This window comes from Canis lupus, chromosome 1 (genome assembly GCF_011100685.1).
Source record: "Canis lupus familiaris isolate Mischka breed German Shepherd chromosome 1, alternate assembly UU_Cfam_GSD_1.0, whole genome shotgun sequence".
NCBI lineage: Eukaryota > Metazoa > Chordata > Mammalia > Carnivora > Canidae > Canis > Canis lupus.
The window spans coordinates 69,523,048-69,537,630 of NC_049222.1; the positions used below are offsets into that span (position 1 = coordinate 69,523,048).

At 49.0% G+C, this 14,583-nt stretch overlaps 1 long non-coding RNA gene across 6 annotated transcripts; it reads left to right on the forward strand.

Moving 5' to 3' along the window:
• The first annotated feature begins 5,180 nt into the window (after positions 1-5,180).
• LOC106559769 lies at positions 5,181-12,837 on the forward strand. 6 transcript variants are annotated; one of them, XR_005353925.1, is made up of 6 exons: positions 5,181-5,253; positions 7,616-7,845; positions 8,417-8,577; positions 10,785-10,940; positions 11,537-11,710; positions 12,126-12,837. It is a non-coding gene; the product is annotated as an uncharacterized LOC106559769 (long non-coding RNA). The 6 variants fall into 6 exon arrangements; XR_005353922.1 differs by lacking the exon at positions 5,181-5,253 and adding an exon at positions 5,428-6,826; XR_005353923.1 differs by lacking the exon at positions 7,616-7,845 and having other exon boundaries at positions 5,183-5,253; positions 12,126-12,835.
• Positions 12,838-14,583: the final 1,746 nt, after the last annotated feature.

Sequence of the window (14,583 nt, forward strand, 5' to 3'; positions counted from 1 at the left end):
GCTCCTCCTCATGATAAGCATCTTCCCTATAAAGTTCTCCTAGAAAGTCCAAAATGTTCGCACATTCTCTGTGACGGGGGTGTCGCTGCTTCCTAAGGGCTCTTGGTGCTTTGCTGGACAGTCTTCCAGTTACAAAGTACCTTCTAGAAATGACACAGGATGCCCTGCTCCGACGCAGAGAACCCTGGGCTCCAGTCCTGCCCTCACGGCGCCCCACGTGACCGCAAGACCGCATGTCCTTGGTGCAGATCGGTCGCCTCACCTACGCTCAGGCTGCTCTCTTCCCGGACTGCTGCAGTTTACGACTCTCTACCCTAAGGAGGGCCGTACAGGCAACTGAGGGATTAAGAGCAGCTTTCCCAGGGTCACCTGGCTGGCGCTGGATTCGGCAGGACCGGTACCACCTCCGTCTGTTTCTGCTAACCCAGCAGGGGCTTGTTTTCAGATCAACAGTCAAAAAACAAAGCTCTGCTTTCCTCTGGTCCTGTCCCAGGACGTCGCGCTCACCGACCCCCGGCAAAGGAGCACTCAGGTGACCGGACGTAGAGATCCCTCCTGAAGAGCTGAGGGGCATCCTCCCCATGACCTGGCGATCCTCCTTGCACAAACGCCGCAGCCCAGCTGGCTTTCTAGCGCCCAAAGCACAGGCACTGAGTGGCCATCGCGGCCATCGCGGCCACTCCAATCTTGCTTCCAAAGGACCGCAGCTTAATCTTGTCTTGGCAAGTCACACCTGCGTCCCCTGCGCAGACCAGGTAAGAGGTCGAGGAATCACGTAACCCGTCATTAAGACACAGCAAGGGATCCCTGGGTGGCGCAGCGGTTTGGCGCCTGCCTTTGGCCCAGGGCGCGATCCTGGAGACCCGGGATCGAATCCCACTGTCGGGCTCCCGGTGCATGGAGCCTGCTTCTCCCTCTGCCTGTGTCTCTGCCCCTCTCTCTCTCTCTCTGTGTGTGACTATCATAAATAAATAAAAATTTAAAAAAAATTTTAAAAAAAGACACAGCGAGCAAGCAATACGTATTTTTTCAGCATGTTTTTCATTAAAGTATTTTATGACCTTTTTGTAGAAATAAAATATGGCGTTATAATAGAGAGGCCTCCATAGAGTGCACGTGTTAATGCCTGTAGAGCTAAGCTGTTTCAGGAAAGCGTCACGGGGAACAGGAAGCGTCTGCAGGAACTCTACAAACTCGCAGCCCTCACCCGGCGCGCACCCGCTCATTCTGCCCATCCGTGTGGCCGATCAGCAGATGCCCAGGAGTGCCTCGTGTGCCTGGCACCGTGCTGCGCCGTGGGAGACGGCCGTCGACCCAGGCCACGAGGTGCTGTCCTGCCAGGGTGGACGCCCTTGGACGTCGCCCAAGGTAACACTCTGGCAGGATCGCCTGTGGGGCCGGGGCACACGACATGGCAGGTGGAACAGGGCGCTCCGGGAAGTAAAACTGGGCCAGGGTGATGCCTAAGTTAGTTTGAAGAATCAGAAAAGTAACACAAGCCTGAGACCTAAAGGATGGGCAGGTGTTTGTGATTTTTCTTGTTTGTTTTCCAGAGAAGAAGTAGGGGAAAGCATTCCAGGCAGAAAGGACGGAAGCGCATTCCACGTGGGGTCCAGAGCTGTTTGAAACCGCGACTCTTCCCTGAGGCATAAAGACATCTGAGGCATCGGGTCTCATCTGTGCCAGTGGGAGCCGGGTCTACGGACGAGTTAGTGAAGTTTAGCATCTTGCAGGGGCTAAAAACTGGCTTCTTCGGGGACACCGATGAGCCCAGCCTCCTCGCTCACGTGGTGAGAGGGGGAGGCTCCGGGATGCCCGCGCTTCCGCGGGTGGGAAGAGCGCTGCGTCGGTATCTCTCGTCCACTGGAAACTGGCACGATTTTTTTTTTTTCATTTAAGATTATTTTGTCAAATAGCATGAAACGTTCTGAGTCACAGATCCCCTCCGGGATAGAATGTGGGAGATCCTTTTTTTAAAAAAAATTTGTTTTGGGGGGTATAATGGACAAATAATTGACAAGTCACGTAAAGTGTGCACGTGGTGATCTGGGACGCAGGCCGTCGTGCGAGATCCCCCCAGGTAATGAACACCTCTCACTCACGTGTTTCCCTTTTGTGCGTGCTTCCGTGCGTGTGAGAGAACACTGAAGTCCTGCTCTCCCGGCCAGTTCCGCTGTCAGGTCCAGTCGCATGTTCTGTATCAGGAGCTCAGAGCTTGTCACAGAAAGATAAGGAGTAACAGGTGCCGGTGGGGACGCGGGCACAGGGCCGCCCGGGGCCTTGGTGGGAACGGAAGCGGGCGGGCCACCGTGGACTGCCGGGCGGACGGTCCTCAAAAAATTAAACGTAGCGCCGCCGCGGCTGCTCCGAACGCCCCGGGGAAGGGGACGGGCGGGTCGGGGAAAACCCCACGTTCCCCAGGACATTCACAACAGGCACGGGGTGCGAGCCGCCCGGTTGTCCTCCGCTGACGCCGGAGCCGGGGGACCTATGCCGGCGAGCCCCACTCCGCTGCGGGCCAGTAGGGAGACGTTGCCATCCCTGAGGACGTGGATGTGCCTGAAGAGCACGACACTGTAGGGCGGACAGCGGCAGACGCGACAGGGCATCAGTTATGTGTGGAGCCTTGAAAGAGGAAGGAGGGGAGGGAAGGGGAGGGGAGGGGGACAGGCAGGTGGGGGCGGGCGGGTGGAGGCAGGAGCGCCCCGCCAAGGGGTCAGCTTCCAGGTCCGAGGGCGGCGATCCTTCAGGGGCCTGGAGCCGCGAACACGCAGCACTCGGAACCATTCCCCACCGGATTGCCCTTTTCTTGCCCCGCGGCCGCATCCTCAGGGCTAACTTGGCCTGAAAGCGCCGTCTGTTTTCCGCGGGCCTGATGGCTCACCCCTCCCAGAGCCAGGAAAGCCTCTTCTCAGCAACGACTCACTGTTGAGATGTTCTCCAACCAAAGTGTGGGGCTGTGGGGCTGTGGAGATGTGGGGCTGTGGGGCTGTGGAGATGTGGAGATGTGGGGCTGTGGGGCTGTGGAGATGTGGGGCTGTGGGGCTGTGGAGCTGTGGAGATGTGGGGCTGTGGGGCTGTGGAGATGTGGGGCGGTGGGGCTGTGGGGCTGTGGGGCTGTGGAGATGTGGAGATGTGGGGCTGTGGGGCTGTGGAGATGTGGGGCTGTGGAGATGTGGAGATGTGGGGCTGTGGGGCTGTGGAGATGTGGGGCGGTGGGGCTGTGGGGCTGTGGGGCTGTGGAGATGTGGAGATGTGGGGCTGTGGGGCTGTGGAGATGTGGGGCTGTGGAGATGTGGAGATGTGGGGCTGTGGGGCTGTGGAGATGTGGGGCGGTGGGGCTGTGGGGCTGTGGGGCTGTGGAGATGTGGAGATGTGGGGCTGTGGGGCTGTGGAGATGTGGGGCTGTGGAGATGTGGAGATGTGGGGCTGTGGGGCTGTGGAGATGTGGGGCGGTGGGGCTGTGGGGCTGTGGGGCTGTGGAGATGTGGAGATGTGGGGCTGTGGGGCTGTGGAGATGTGGGGCTGTGGAGATGTGGGGCTGTGGGGCTGTGGGGCTGTGGGGCTGTGAAGATGTGGGGCTGTGGGGCTGTGGGGCTGTGGAGATGTGGGGATGTGGGGCTGTGGGGCTGTGGGGCTGTGGGGCTGTGGAGATGTGGGGATGTGGGGATGTGGGGATGTGGGGATGTGGGGCTGTGGAGCCAGCTGAGTATCAGCCGCATGAAGAGTGAGTCGCGGGCTGAGGGGACAAGGTGTCCCGCTGCACCCAGGACGCCTCTGCCTTCCCCCCGTGAGGCCATGTGCAGGCAAACGGCTGCATCCGGGCCACCCTCCTGCCTCAGCAGATGCGCCGGCCCAGCTTCCGGGGCCCAGGCCTGGCCAGTGCGTCGCAGGCACCGTCCTGAAGTGCTTAGTGATCGTGGGAAAGGCCGCACATGTGCTTCCTGCTGGGCCTGCGAGCTGGCCGCCGGGGCCGCGTGGGCCGGGGCACGCGCACACGCACACACGCGCACACACACACACACATCCCCCCCACCGTGATTTGGGCCATTGTGTGCCTCGGACCTAAATCCTGCAGGCCTGATCGTGATAGCGTAAATAAGTGGGTAACTTTTGCAACGAGGAAATTTTCGATGAGGTTTTTCTGCCACCATTTGAAGACGGACCTTCATTTTCTCCTCTTGTGCTTTGCTGATAAAACAAAACTCGGTCTGGAACCCGAGGTCAGCCGGTAGCGCCAGGGGCTCTTTGTACTAAAGGCCCTACGGCCCGCGCACAGCCGACCCGGCTCAGGGCTGCAGGGTCGGCATCCCTCCACGCCTGGGTCTTGGGGCCTCCCTTTCCGATGCAGCCGTCCGTTACCTAATGAGCGGCGGCGACACACATGCCTTCCCCGTGCTGCCTGGGGGCTGACTGGGCTCTGAGCTCCGTGCCAAGGACGCCCGATGACAAGCCTGCGCCCCTGATGAAGGGCAGCGGCGGAGCTCAGGGGGCGGGGCGGGTCACAGAGCTCCTGACGGGGCTCCTCGCAGTCGCAGCCACTCCCACTGGTCCCTCACAGAAGAGTAATTGATAGAAAACATCTGCTGAAGCAGGATATTGTAACCGGCTCACTGAGCTTCGGTGACAGCCGAGGCAGGTCTCCTTCGGTTACAGAGGAGCCAGTAAAACAGGGCAAAGATGGCGAATCCGTGCGGTTCTGGGTTTCGGCTCTCAGGGTGGAGCAAGCAGTCAGCCTGGGGGCTCTAATCCCCCCTCTCCCCCACTTGTTCTTTTCTGTGTCCTCCCCAGAGGCCTACACGGTTTAGGTGGTGACAGGATCAACCAGACCGGGGAGATTCACAACAGGGACTTAAGTAAGACACGCACAAGGCACGAGCCAACGAGAACACCTGGACTGGGTTATTGGAAGGACAGACTGCCAGGGACGCGAGTTTGTAGGTAGGTCCCAAACTAGAGGCTCCATGGATAGGAACTGTTCGGGGGCAGGGGTGGGGGGATGGAGGCCGAACCCGCGGGCAGAGCGCGCAATGTCTGGGCTCCTGAACCAGAGGTAATAGGTGAAGGTGCTGCAAGGCGGGTGGCTGGCACCAGGATCCGTTGTCACCGGCAGGAAATGCAGAACGACGCGGTCACCAGGCAACAAGGCTGGAGTTCTAGCTCAGAGTAGCAAAGGCAAAAGAGCAGTTACTAGGAAACCAGAGAGTCCAAGTCCAAGAGGGGCCGCTTCCTCTCTGAAGCATCGGAGATCAGGTACTCTGCCCTCCTTCCTAGGTGGTGTGGCCAAGGAAGGCGTTGGAACCCAAGTCCTTGACATGACAAGGAAAAGGGTCAAACCCTAAGGGCCTCCACACACAAAAATTTCATTGAGAAAACAAAACTCAATTTGTTAGCTTTCCATGGTTAGCTAATTATATGAGTCAAATATTTAATTGGCATACATTGTAAACTTTCCAGGGGGTTAAGAAATGCAATCCTTTATTCCTGAGCAGCAAGCTATTCATTATGGAAATGGCCCCTAATTGGCTGTCGTACCTTATCTGGTAAGATGCAGAGCCCAACGCCACACAACTTTAATATGAGGTCTATGTAATCACTTCTCCTGGTTATCAAAGCAAGATCTCCAGAGACTGATTCCAGCAATCTAAGAACGAGTATGAAATCCCTACAGCACGTAATTGGGTATTTTAAAGCTCCTTTTGAATTTTTTCACACATGTTTGTTGGTTGACTGAAATTCATTTGCAGGCTATAAAGACAAAACCAAGAGCCAAAATCAAGAGTGGAAAAGAAAAGGAAGCTCAGTGGAAATCCATAGTAGAGGTGCTGAGCATATATGTACCTTCGAAAGCCAGAAAACCCAATTTTTATCTTATATTTGGTAACAATAAATTACCGCCTACAACAATTCCCAACCCTAAGCTTGGTCAAGATTTTAAACCCATTCATATTTTTTAATTGCTAATATTTCAGCTCTATGTAATACTTGGAAGAGATGAGACCTATTAGTTATAACAGACATTATCATTTTGTGTTTTCCTCTCAACTTCACTTTCTACCATGGTTCTCAAATGTGTTTCTTGGACCAGAAATATCCCCATCACCTGGTAACATACTAAAAATACAACTTTGGGGCTACAGAACCAGAAACTCTGGGGAGAGGCTAAGTAATCTCCGTAACAAGCACTCCAGGTGACTCTCATGAAGCTTGAGACCTACCACACTACACCACGTGACAACCTCCAAACCTATCTCTGTTCCCAAATGCCAGATGGGCAGAGACGCCAGAGAAATGGCACAGACCAAATTCATAAAACATCAAGGTTGTTACCTCCTTGGCAAAACTGTTCCTCTTTCTGTGCTATCCCCCCCTAGCCAAACATATCGGCCTTATTACCCGGTTTATTAGCTATCCATCGCCATGCTGTGAATCCCCGACCTTAGCAGCTGATGACAGTGAACACTTACTGCCTCACACGCTTGCTGAGGGTCGGGATTCTGACGATGGCCTGGCTGAGTGGTTCACGCTCAGAATCTATCATGAGGTTGTGGTCGCGATGTCAGGTCCTGCAGGGGCTCCTTTGGGCTGGAGAATTGACTTCCAACGTCACTCACCTGGGCTCTTGGCTACTGTTACGATGCCCCAGTTCCTTGCCGTGTCCATCTCTCCATAAAGACACTCAGGAGAAGGCAAACAATGCTTCCCCCAGAGCAAAAAGACAGAACAACCAGAACAAGGCCAGAGGGATCATCCCCCCATGGCCTGGGGTTGGAAGGCGCACACCATCACTTCTGCTGTATTCCGCTGGCCGAAGAGAACAACCCGGGTACGATGTGAGAGTGGACGGGACAGTGGGGATGCCAGGAGATGCGGAGCATTGGGAGTCATCTTGAGGGCTGCCTGCCTGCCCAGGCAAGAAATATCAGGATATTTTCAACTCTCTTGCTCTCATTGCTGTATACAGGCTATAGTCCACGCTCAGCAATTATTCACTCAAACTCACCCATCTGTCCTCTTCTCTGTAATCCCACCGCTCCTGCCCCATTCACCCTTCCCTCACCACCTTGCCTCCAGCCTCTGGCCTCTGTAGATATTCCTTCTTACAGCTGTGCGACAGTCCTAAAGTGCAAGTCAGATCTGCTCACCACCTTCAAAACTTCTCTGTGGCCTCAGGAATAAAGTACAAAATCCTGAATGTGGCATTTCAAGTCCCCCATCTTCTAACTACACTTCATCCTTCCAGCCCTGTGTCCCATTCTAACTCCTCCTCCTCCTCCCCACCACCTACTAATGATTGCATGGCTCCCCTAAATTTCTGTTCCTCACAGGCCTCTCTTGTTATTCTACTCACCTAGAATATCTTCCTGCTACTCCGAGGCCCAGACCAGATGCTAGCTCTCCTGACACCCTAGTCAGGATGGATTGTTCTCTTCCGTATTTTATTATGCCTGCCATACAGAATTAGCTGCAATTGTAGTTAGTTAAGATTCTATATCCCACAAATAGATTTTAATCTCCCCAAGGTTAGGGGTTTGATTATAGTCATTTTTGTAATTATCGATGAAATACAACCCACTATCAGGGTGTGCTGAATTATAACATGCAATTTCAACAGGCCCTTGCATATGGGAGATAATTCATTCTATTCTCCATAAGACAAAGGGAGGATAGTCAACGTGAGTTTGAAACAATCATGACTCTTCCTCTGACGAGTAATCCTGTCTATAAGTTCGCAGTTGGGAAACTGCCTATCACATCCAAGCTATATAGTCTTTTGAAAGACTTTACCAAAAGACAGATGAGACCATTTCCTTCTATACAATATGGAATCTAGAGATACAGAAGGTGAGTGGCTTCTCAACGTGGGAATAGGGTGATGGGAGCCCCTAGGGGCTTCTCAAGGAAAGTTTCTGATCAGATTGCAGACTGGCGGGATGACTGGAGGTGCAGGAGACTAGGAGACTAGTGGTGAGGAAGGCACAGGAGTGAAGCCACTGGATGACTGTGGTAGAGTTGTCCATGGTGATGGCAGAAGAGTTGAAAGAGAGTTGCCTAAGGGATGAACTGGCCAGGCTCGCTGGCTTGCTTGATTGGTTGACTGGGAAAGAGGAGAAGGTCTAGAATGAGACCCAGGTGAGGGTTTTATACCAGTGAATCTGGTCCTGCAAAGCAGCATTCAGTGGGGAAAACACCTCAGAACACTGACTTTTCCAACATGATACCAGTATCATGGTCATAGAGGACAACTCATTCTGGGGGAGGCCACGGGAGCTATCAGGAAATTACACTGACCTTTTTCACAAATGAATAGGCTCAAAATTAGATTCTTACACCCAGTGACTAAAGGGAAAGCTATTAAACTGTCAGGCAAGAGTCTCCATGGTCTTTACGAATGGCCATGATTCATCTTTTCCAGGAGAAAGATCTGAGCAAGAATCATTTCCAGAGCTTCTCAGGAGCTTCTGAAGGATCACACAATGAAGCATTAGAGCAAGAAGAATGATTCATAATAATAACATCAAAGATTTGACTGAACACCTAAGCACAAAGTGTGCATTCTTAATATCTTATTATCAAGTATGTGACGTGGTTTTACTAAATCAACTTGATTTTTCTGCTTTGTATTATGAATGTCCTTTTCGTGTGAACTTAGGGATTATAGAGCTACAGAAAATAGCTATAGATAAAATTCCTCCTAACTCCACGTGGTCAATTGACACCAATTATGACAGTCTCACACGCTGACACGGTTTGTGCATTTACTAAGGATTAGTAAGTATTTACACATTACATTTGAGAACTAGCTGGAAGGACCATAAAATATAACACATTCTACACAGCGTTTTCAAACATTTGTATTTGAATACCTTTAGATGCTGTAACGAATATTAATGACTTTATCCCCATCGCACTTCTCTCATCTATACGACTGCCTAGCTTCTGAGCTGGTGCAAGAGCACCCCCAGGACTGCTGAGATGGATGTCCCGAGAATAGCTAACAGAGATCACGGAGCCAGTCTGAAAGGAGCCAGAGATACACAGAAGAGTCCCACTGCGGTTCAGGGGTACCTCCTTGCCCAGGACACGCGTTACCTGCCAGAGGCGGCGTTGATCTTCTGGCTCTGTTCTCCTCAGTAACTCTTCAGATACCGTCTGAAATCCCAAGAAGGTTTACAGGGCCTGGTCCTGCCCACCCTTCCGGGCCCTCATCCTGCCACCCACTCGCCCTCTAGTTCTCTTACCTTGGCCACACAGAGCCTCACAGTGGGAGCTGCGGCATCCCATCCAGCTCCCCCTCAGGCCTAAGACGTTCATTTCCCCCCCTGCCACGAGGATTGCCTGCTGACGCCCACAGTTGAACCCCACTCTGAAAATTGCCCCCAGCTGGCTCAGCTTTGGGCCCACTGCCCGCCCTGCGGACAGAGGATTGCCCGTGAGAAGGCCCAGGCAACTCACAGGGGCCATCCCAGCTCCAGACCCGCTTCCATGTGGGTGTTTTGCCTGAGAACACACCCAATAAACAGCGGACTGTAAAGTAAATCTCTGTCTCAGAGTCTGTTTCCAAGGAGCCCAATTTAAGACAAGCCCCCATCATGCTGCTCTGAAGCCTTTGTCTCTGCTCTTTCCTCTGTCTGGAATGTTCTCAAGCCATCCTCTCCAACTTCTTCCCCCGAGCCATCCTCTCCTCCTTCTTCCCCCTTCTCCCTCTTTGTTAGCTCTAGAGTCATGTTCCCTGAAGGCCCATCTACTGCAAGTCCAGGCCCCCTCGTTCAGATGATGTCTGTCCAGTTGCAATTCTTCAGACATGAGTTTGCTTGTTGGATTCCTGTCTGGCTCACCTGCTCCACAGCAAACCCCACGAGAGCAGGATTCCTGCCCGTTCTTGTTGACCGTTGGCATTCCAGTGCAGAGCACCAGATTTGGCTCAGATCTGGATTGCAATGAACACACACTTAATTAATAACTTGGTAAATGAATATATCTGCATGCGAGTTTTTCTGAATCACCTTTATGATTAAAGAGAGTCCCCTCTTCTGGTGACTCATCGCCATGGGTTAAAGGGCAGCCGAACGATAAACTCTGATCATTATTTCTACCAAGGTTACCTTGGAGATTGTGTTTTTGTTATATCAAATGCTAGCCTTAGAAGGTCGAGGCACCTCCTCAGCCCTGTATTTCATGGTAGGAATTTCAGATGGTTAATGGCCAATAGTAAGAAAATGGTTGAGAATTTAAATCAGTATCAGCAGTTCATCGTGGCCTTTTAATGACTTTATAGTGAAATCTTGGGAAACTGATTTCTAAAACAAGGAGGACAAAAGCTCTCTTTATTTCTATTTTCAGAGGCTTTTGTTCCAGAAATCATTTTTAGTGTTGGTAAATTATGCTAATTGAGACCACTAAGGATGAAAAGCAGTGTATTTGGAACCAGCAGAGCATATTTTACTAATGGTTTATGATTTTCTGAGCAGACTTAAAATTAGATTTATGGGTTTTTTTTTCAAAGATTTTTCTGATTATTCAGCCAGTCACCCTAGAGGTTCAAGCTGGCTAGAGAGAAAGGAGAAATCTACCTCCAACCAGCACTCACTGAGCACATTTACTGAGCAAGACACTCAAGGCCAGGGTCATGGGGATCAGAAAACAGTCTCTGACCTGAGGGATTCTGAAATCCGGTTATTGATTCTGCTGAAAGAAATTGAGGAAGACACAAAGAGATGGAAAAATAGTCCATGCTCATGGATTGGAAGAATTAATATTGTGAAAATGTCTATGCTTTCCAGGGCAATGTACGTGTGCAATGCAATCCCTATCAAAATACCATGTGGACTTTCTTCAGAGAGTTGATTCTGAGAAAGAGACAGTGACATCCAGCAGCCAACCTGGCACTCCTATTTAGGCCTCGGAGTTTCTAGATCTGGCCCAACACTCAGAGCCAGGTTGGGGTCTTCTCCTGTTGAACATAAACATTTCCCACAACATCCATATCAATCGATGATATTTTGTGACTTTGAGGGATCATGACCCAATGAAGACCTTTTCCAACAATGCCTGAACACTGACAGAAACAAGAACATTGTCCAAACACTGTCACAAAAATCACTAAACTTTCCTTTTCCTGCCTGGTAAGAGTACTGCTTCTTTATCAGTGACAGCTTGAGCCTGGCTTCATTCCTCCTGCAACTTTAGTAAGATTTATTAAAGATAATAACTTTAAGCCCATTCTAACACCCTTATACCACGTGGCTCTACAGTTCCTCACGGTGTGTGTTTGCCCTCATTGCAATGAGTCAATAGACCCTACTTTTGTTTAATTAAAGATGTGTTTCTGATTGTCATTGACTGGGGGCCATTGAACTAAACTAAGGTTTAGAGGGCTATATAGAGAAGTCCAACAGCCTGTATTAAATACTTGACCTTGAAATACATACATTTATTTCCACGTCTTCACTCTTAAAGCCAAACCAATAATTTCATAGCAGAGTAAGCATTTGGGGTACAACAAGTCATGATTCAAGTTTTCTCTGACCAATAGGTTTATATCTCTAAGAAGAGAAATGATAGATGGCAGAGAGACAGGAAATACAGCGAAGAGGATTTTGAGGGAAACAGAACTCTTAACTTCTTAAGCAACAACTCTCAAGACCACTAACAAAAGTCTGGGTGAGACACAGTGCCCATGAGGAGCAGGAGCCACGTGGCCACTGAGGTGAGCCTGAGGATTGGGGCAGGGGCCCCGGCACACAAATAACTGTGCAAGTGATATGCATTTGCAAAACCCTGAGCATCATCCTGCTTTATTGCATGCATGCATGTGCCTTGACATAAACAGCCTGTGTCTTCCTCCGTATTGTGGGACGTATTGTTCACTTGCTCACATTTCATCTGATTTAGTTTAATGGTACATGGACTCTTTTTTAGCCTCCATAGCTTTAAAAGCACTGTAATCCAACTTTAAGATTTAGGTCTTAACTTTTCTCCAGACAGTTACTTTAAGACCTTTAAGAATTATCCTATGTGAAAAATGCATAGGAGAAGTACTTTTAAGGAAGTAGAAATCAGTGGGCAATTTGATTTGTGGAATAATTGTAGAAAGTGAAAACACGTCTGTGTATCTTTTCTAGGATGACACATTCGATCTGAGAAGACCAGGGCGTTGCAGCAGAGGCTTTCCATGCTGCAGTCAGAGAAACTCGTGGTCCAAGAAGAGCTGAGTCCAATCAAATAGAGACAGTGAGAATTACTATTTTGATTTTTCACAAAGACTAAGTAAAATGTCAGATAAAAACATGTATTAAGGTGCAATCTATTTTCGAGGTTAAAAGTATGGATTAAATACAGAGAAGCTGGGTTTGAAACCTTGGCTCTACTGTTTCTCTCTACGTGGTCTTGGGTAAATTACTTGACCTCTCAAGGCCTATTTCCTCATTAGCAAAATGGAAGTAATAATAGTATCTGTGCAATAAAATTCTCGTTGGATTAATTGCCATGATGTGGGTGAGGTGTTCAGCTCAGTGCCTGGCACACAGTAGGTCTATAATTACTATCATGGTGGTGTTGGCGGCGACCACTATGCAACCAAGTACAGAAATCCTCATGCTAAAATCAAGGCATTTGAAGCTTCAAACTGAATTAGCTTTGTGGAGAAAATTATACTTTAAAATATTTCTAAATATATTTTAACATAAGGTTTTGAACTCTGACAGAAGAGTTAAAGTTTAACAAGTATGACCCTGAGGCACCTGTGTGGCTCTGTCGGTTAAGCATCTACTCTTGATTCCCACTTGGGTCGTGATCTCAGAGATGTGAGATCGAATCCCACATCAGGCTCCACGTTCAGCACAGAGTCTGCTTAAGATTCTCCCTCTCCCCTCCCTCTGCCCCTCCATCTGTTCTCTCTCTCTCTCTCTCTCTCAAATAAATAAATAAATACAATCTTTAAGTCAACATTTATTACCTACTTGTTTGGTGTTGTGCATCGTATCTGAGCAGGTGAAGAGGTAGAGAAAAGAAAGCCAAGTAAGGTATGATTTAGACACAGATGTGTTCAAAATCAATAATTATATATGACTGACTTGTGATAAGTGTCAATGTCCAATAATGTTATCCCAGTAAAGGGACAGTTCGTTTATGGATAAAACAATCTAGAAGGGAGGTGATGGTTTTGAAACAACAGTGGGATTTCCTCGGGCGACGACTGGGATCGTGAGTTCAGAAGAACAATCTGGGTGGACAGATTAATATAAGCAAGAGGTGGATCTGGAAAGTACGAGGATGTTGAAAAACTTGGGTACAGAATGGTGGGTATGCTGGGTGTGTGGTGGATGGCTGAGGAACTTGTGACGTCTCCATCATAGAGTTCAGATCGTATCTTGGCCCAGGCTGCCACAACAAAATACCATCAACTGGGTGGCTTAAGCAACGGGAACCTATTTCTCACAGTCTGGAGGCTGAGAAGTTCAAGGTCAAGGGGTCAACTGATTCGATTCCCCAGTGGGGACCCCATTCTTAGCTTACAGACGGCCATCTTCTCGCTGTGTCCTCAAATGATGTGGAGAAAGAAAGAGAGGGAGGGAGAGATGGAGGGAGGGAAGGGGGGCACTTTAGTGTCTCTTCCTCTTCTTATAGGACACTAGTCTCAACGTGGGGCCCCATGCTCACCTAAATCTCCTTCCCAAAGGCCCCACCTCCAAATGCCATCATATTAAGGGTGAGGGCTTCAACATCTGTATTTGGGGGGGTTGTGAACCATCAGCTATGTCATGGACTTAACCTGTACTCAGAGGAAAAGCATTGCCATTTTCTGAAAAGGCAAATACTGTTATTAGACTGGTGTTTCAGAGGGTAAAGCTGCTGTGAACAGGTGAGATGAATTGGAAGGAGATAAGGACGCTAGTTAAAATATTGCTGCAATAGATCAATTGAGAGGTGCCATATTTCATGAAACCCACAGCAATATCAGTTGTTAGACACATCATTTTTTATGTGCTTCTAAGGAACAAACAAAACACAACCACCAGAGAACTATGATATAATGCTTTCCTATGTAGAATTTTAATCTTATGCTTATCAGAAGAATGATTTCAGAGGTTTTTAGGCATCAATTTTTTTATTATATGTCATTCTTCATATATACATAAAACGAAAACATGAGCAAAATACATTAATATTCCTACAACTGTTTCACATTTAAAGTCTATTTCTTCTAAATCACTTCTTGATTCAGTTATTAGGATGTGTGTCATCATGTTTATCCACATATGTACAGACACAGTGATAATTTTTAAAAATACTCATATTTTATATACAATTTAGTCAGTTTCTTTAACTTAATGTACCATGGACATCTGTCCAGATAATTAACTATAGTTCTGTAAAATCACTGTAATGTATTCAACAACTATATTGAGCATCCAAGCCTTGTGCTAGGAATTACGGAAACACCAGTGAGCAAAAGCAGGTGCAGTGTAACTCTCGGAGCATGATCAATTTAAACATTTCCCTAATGACAGGCATTTTGCTTATTTCCATATTTTGTTTTCGTCGTTTTCTAGCACAACCAATAGTACAATAAGTATTCTC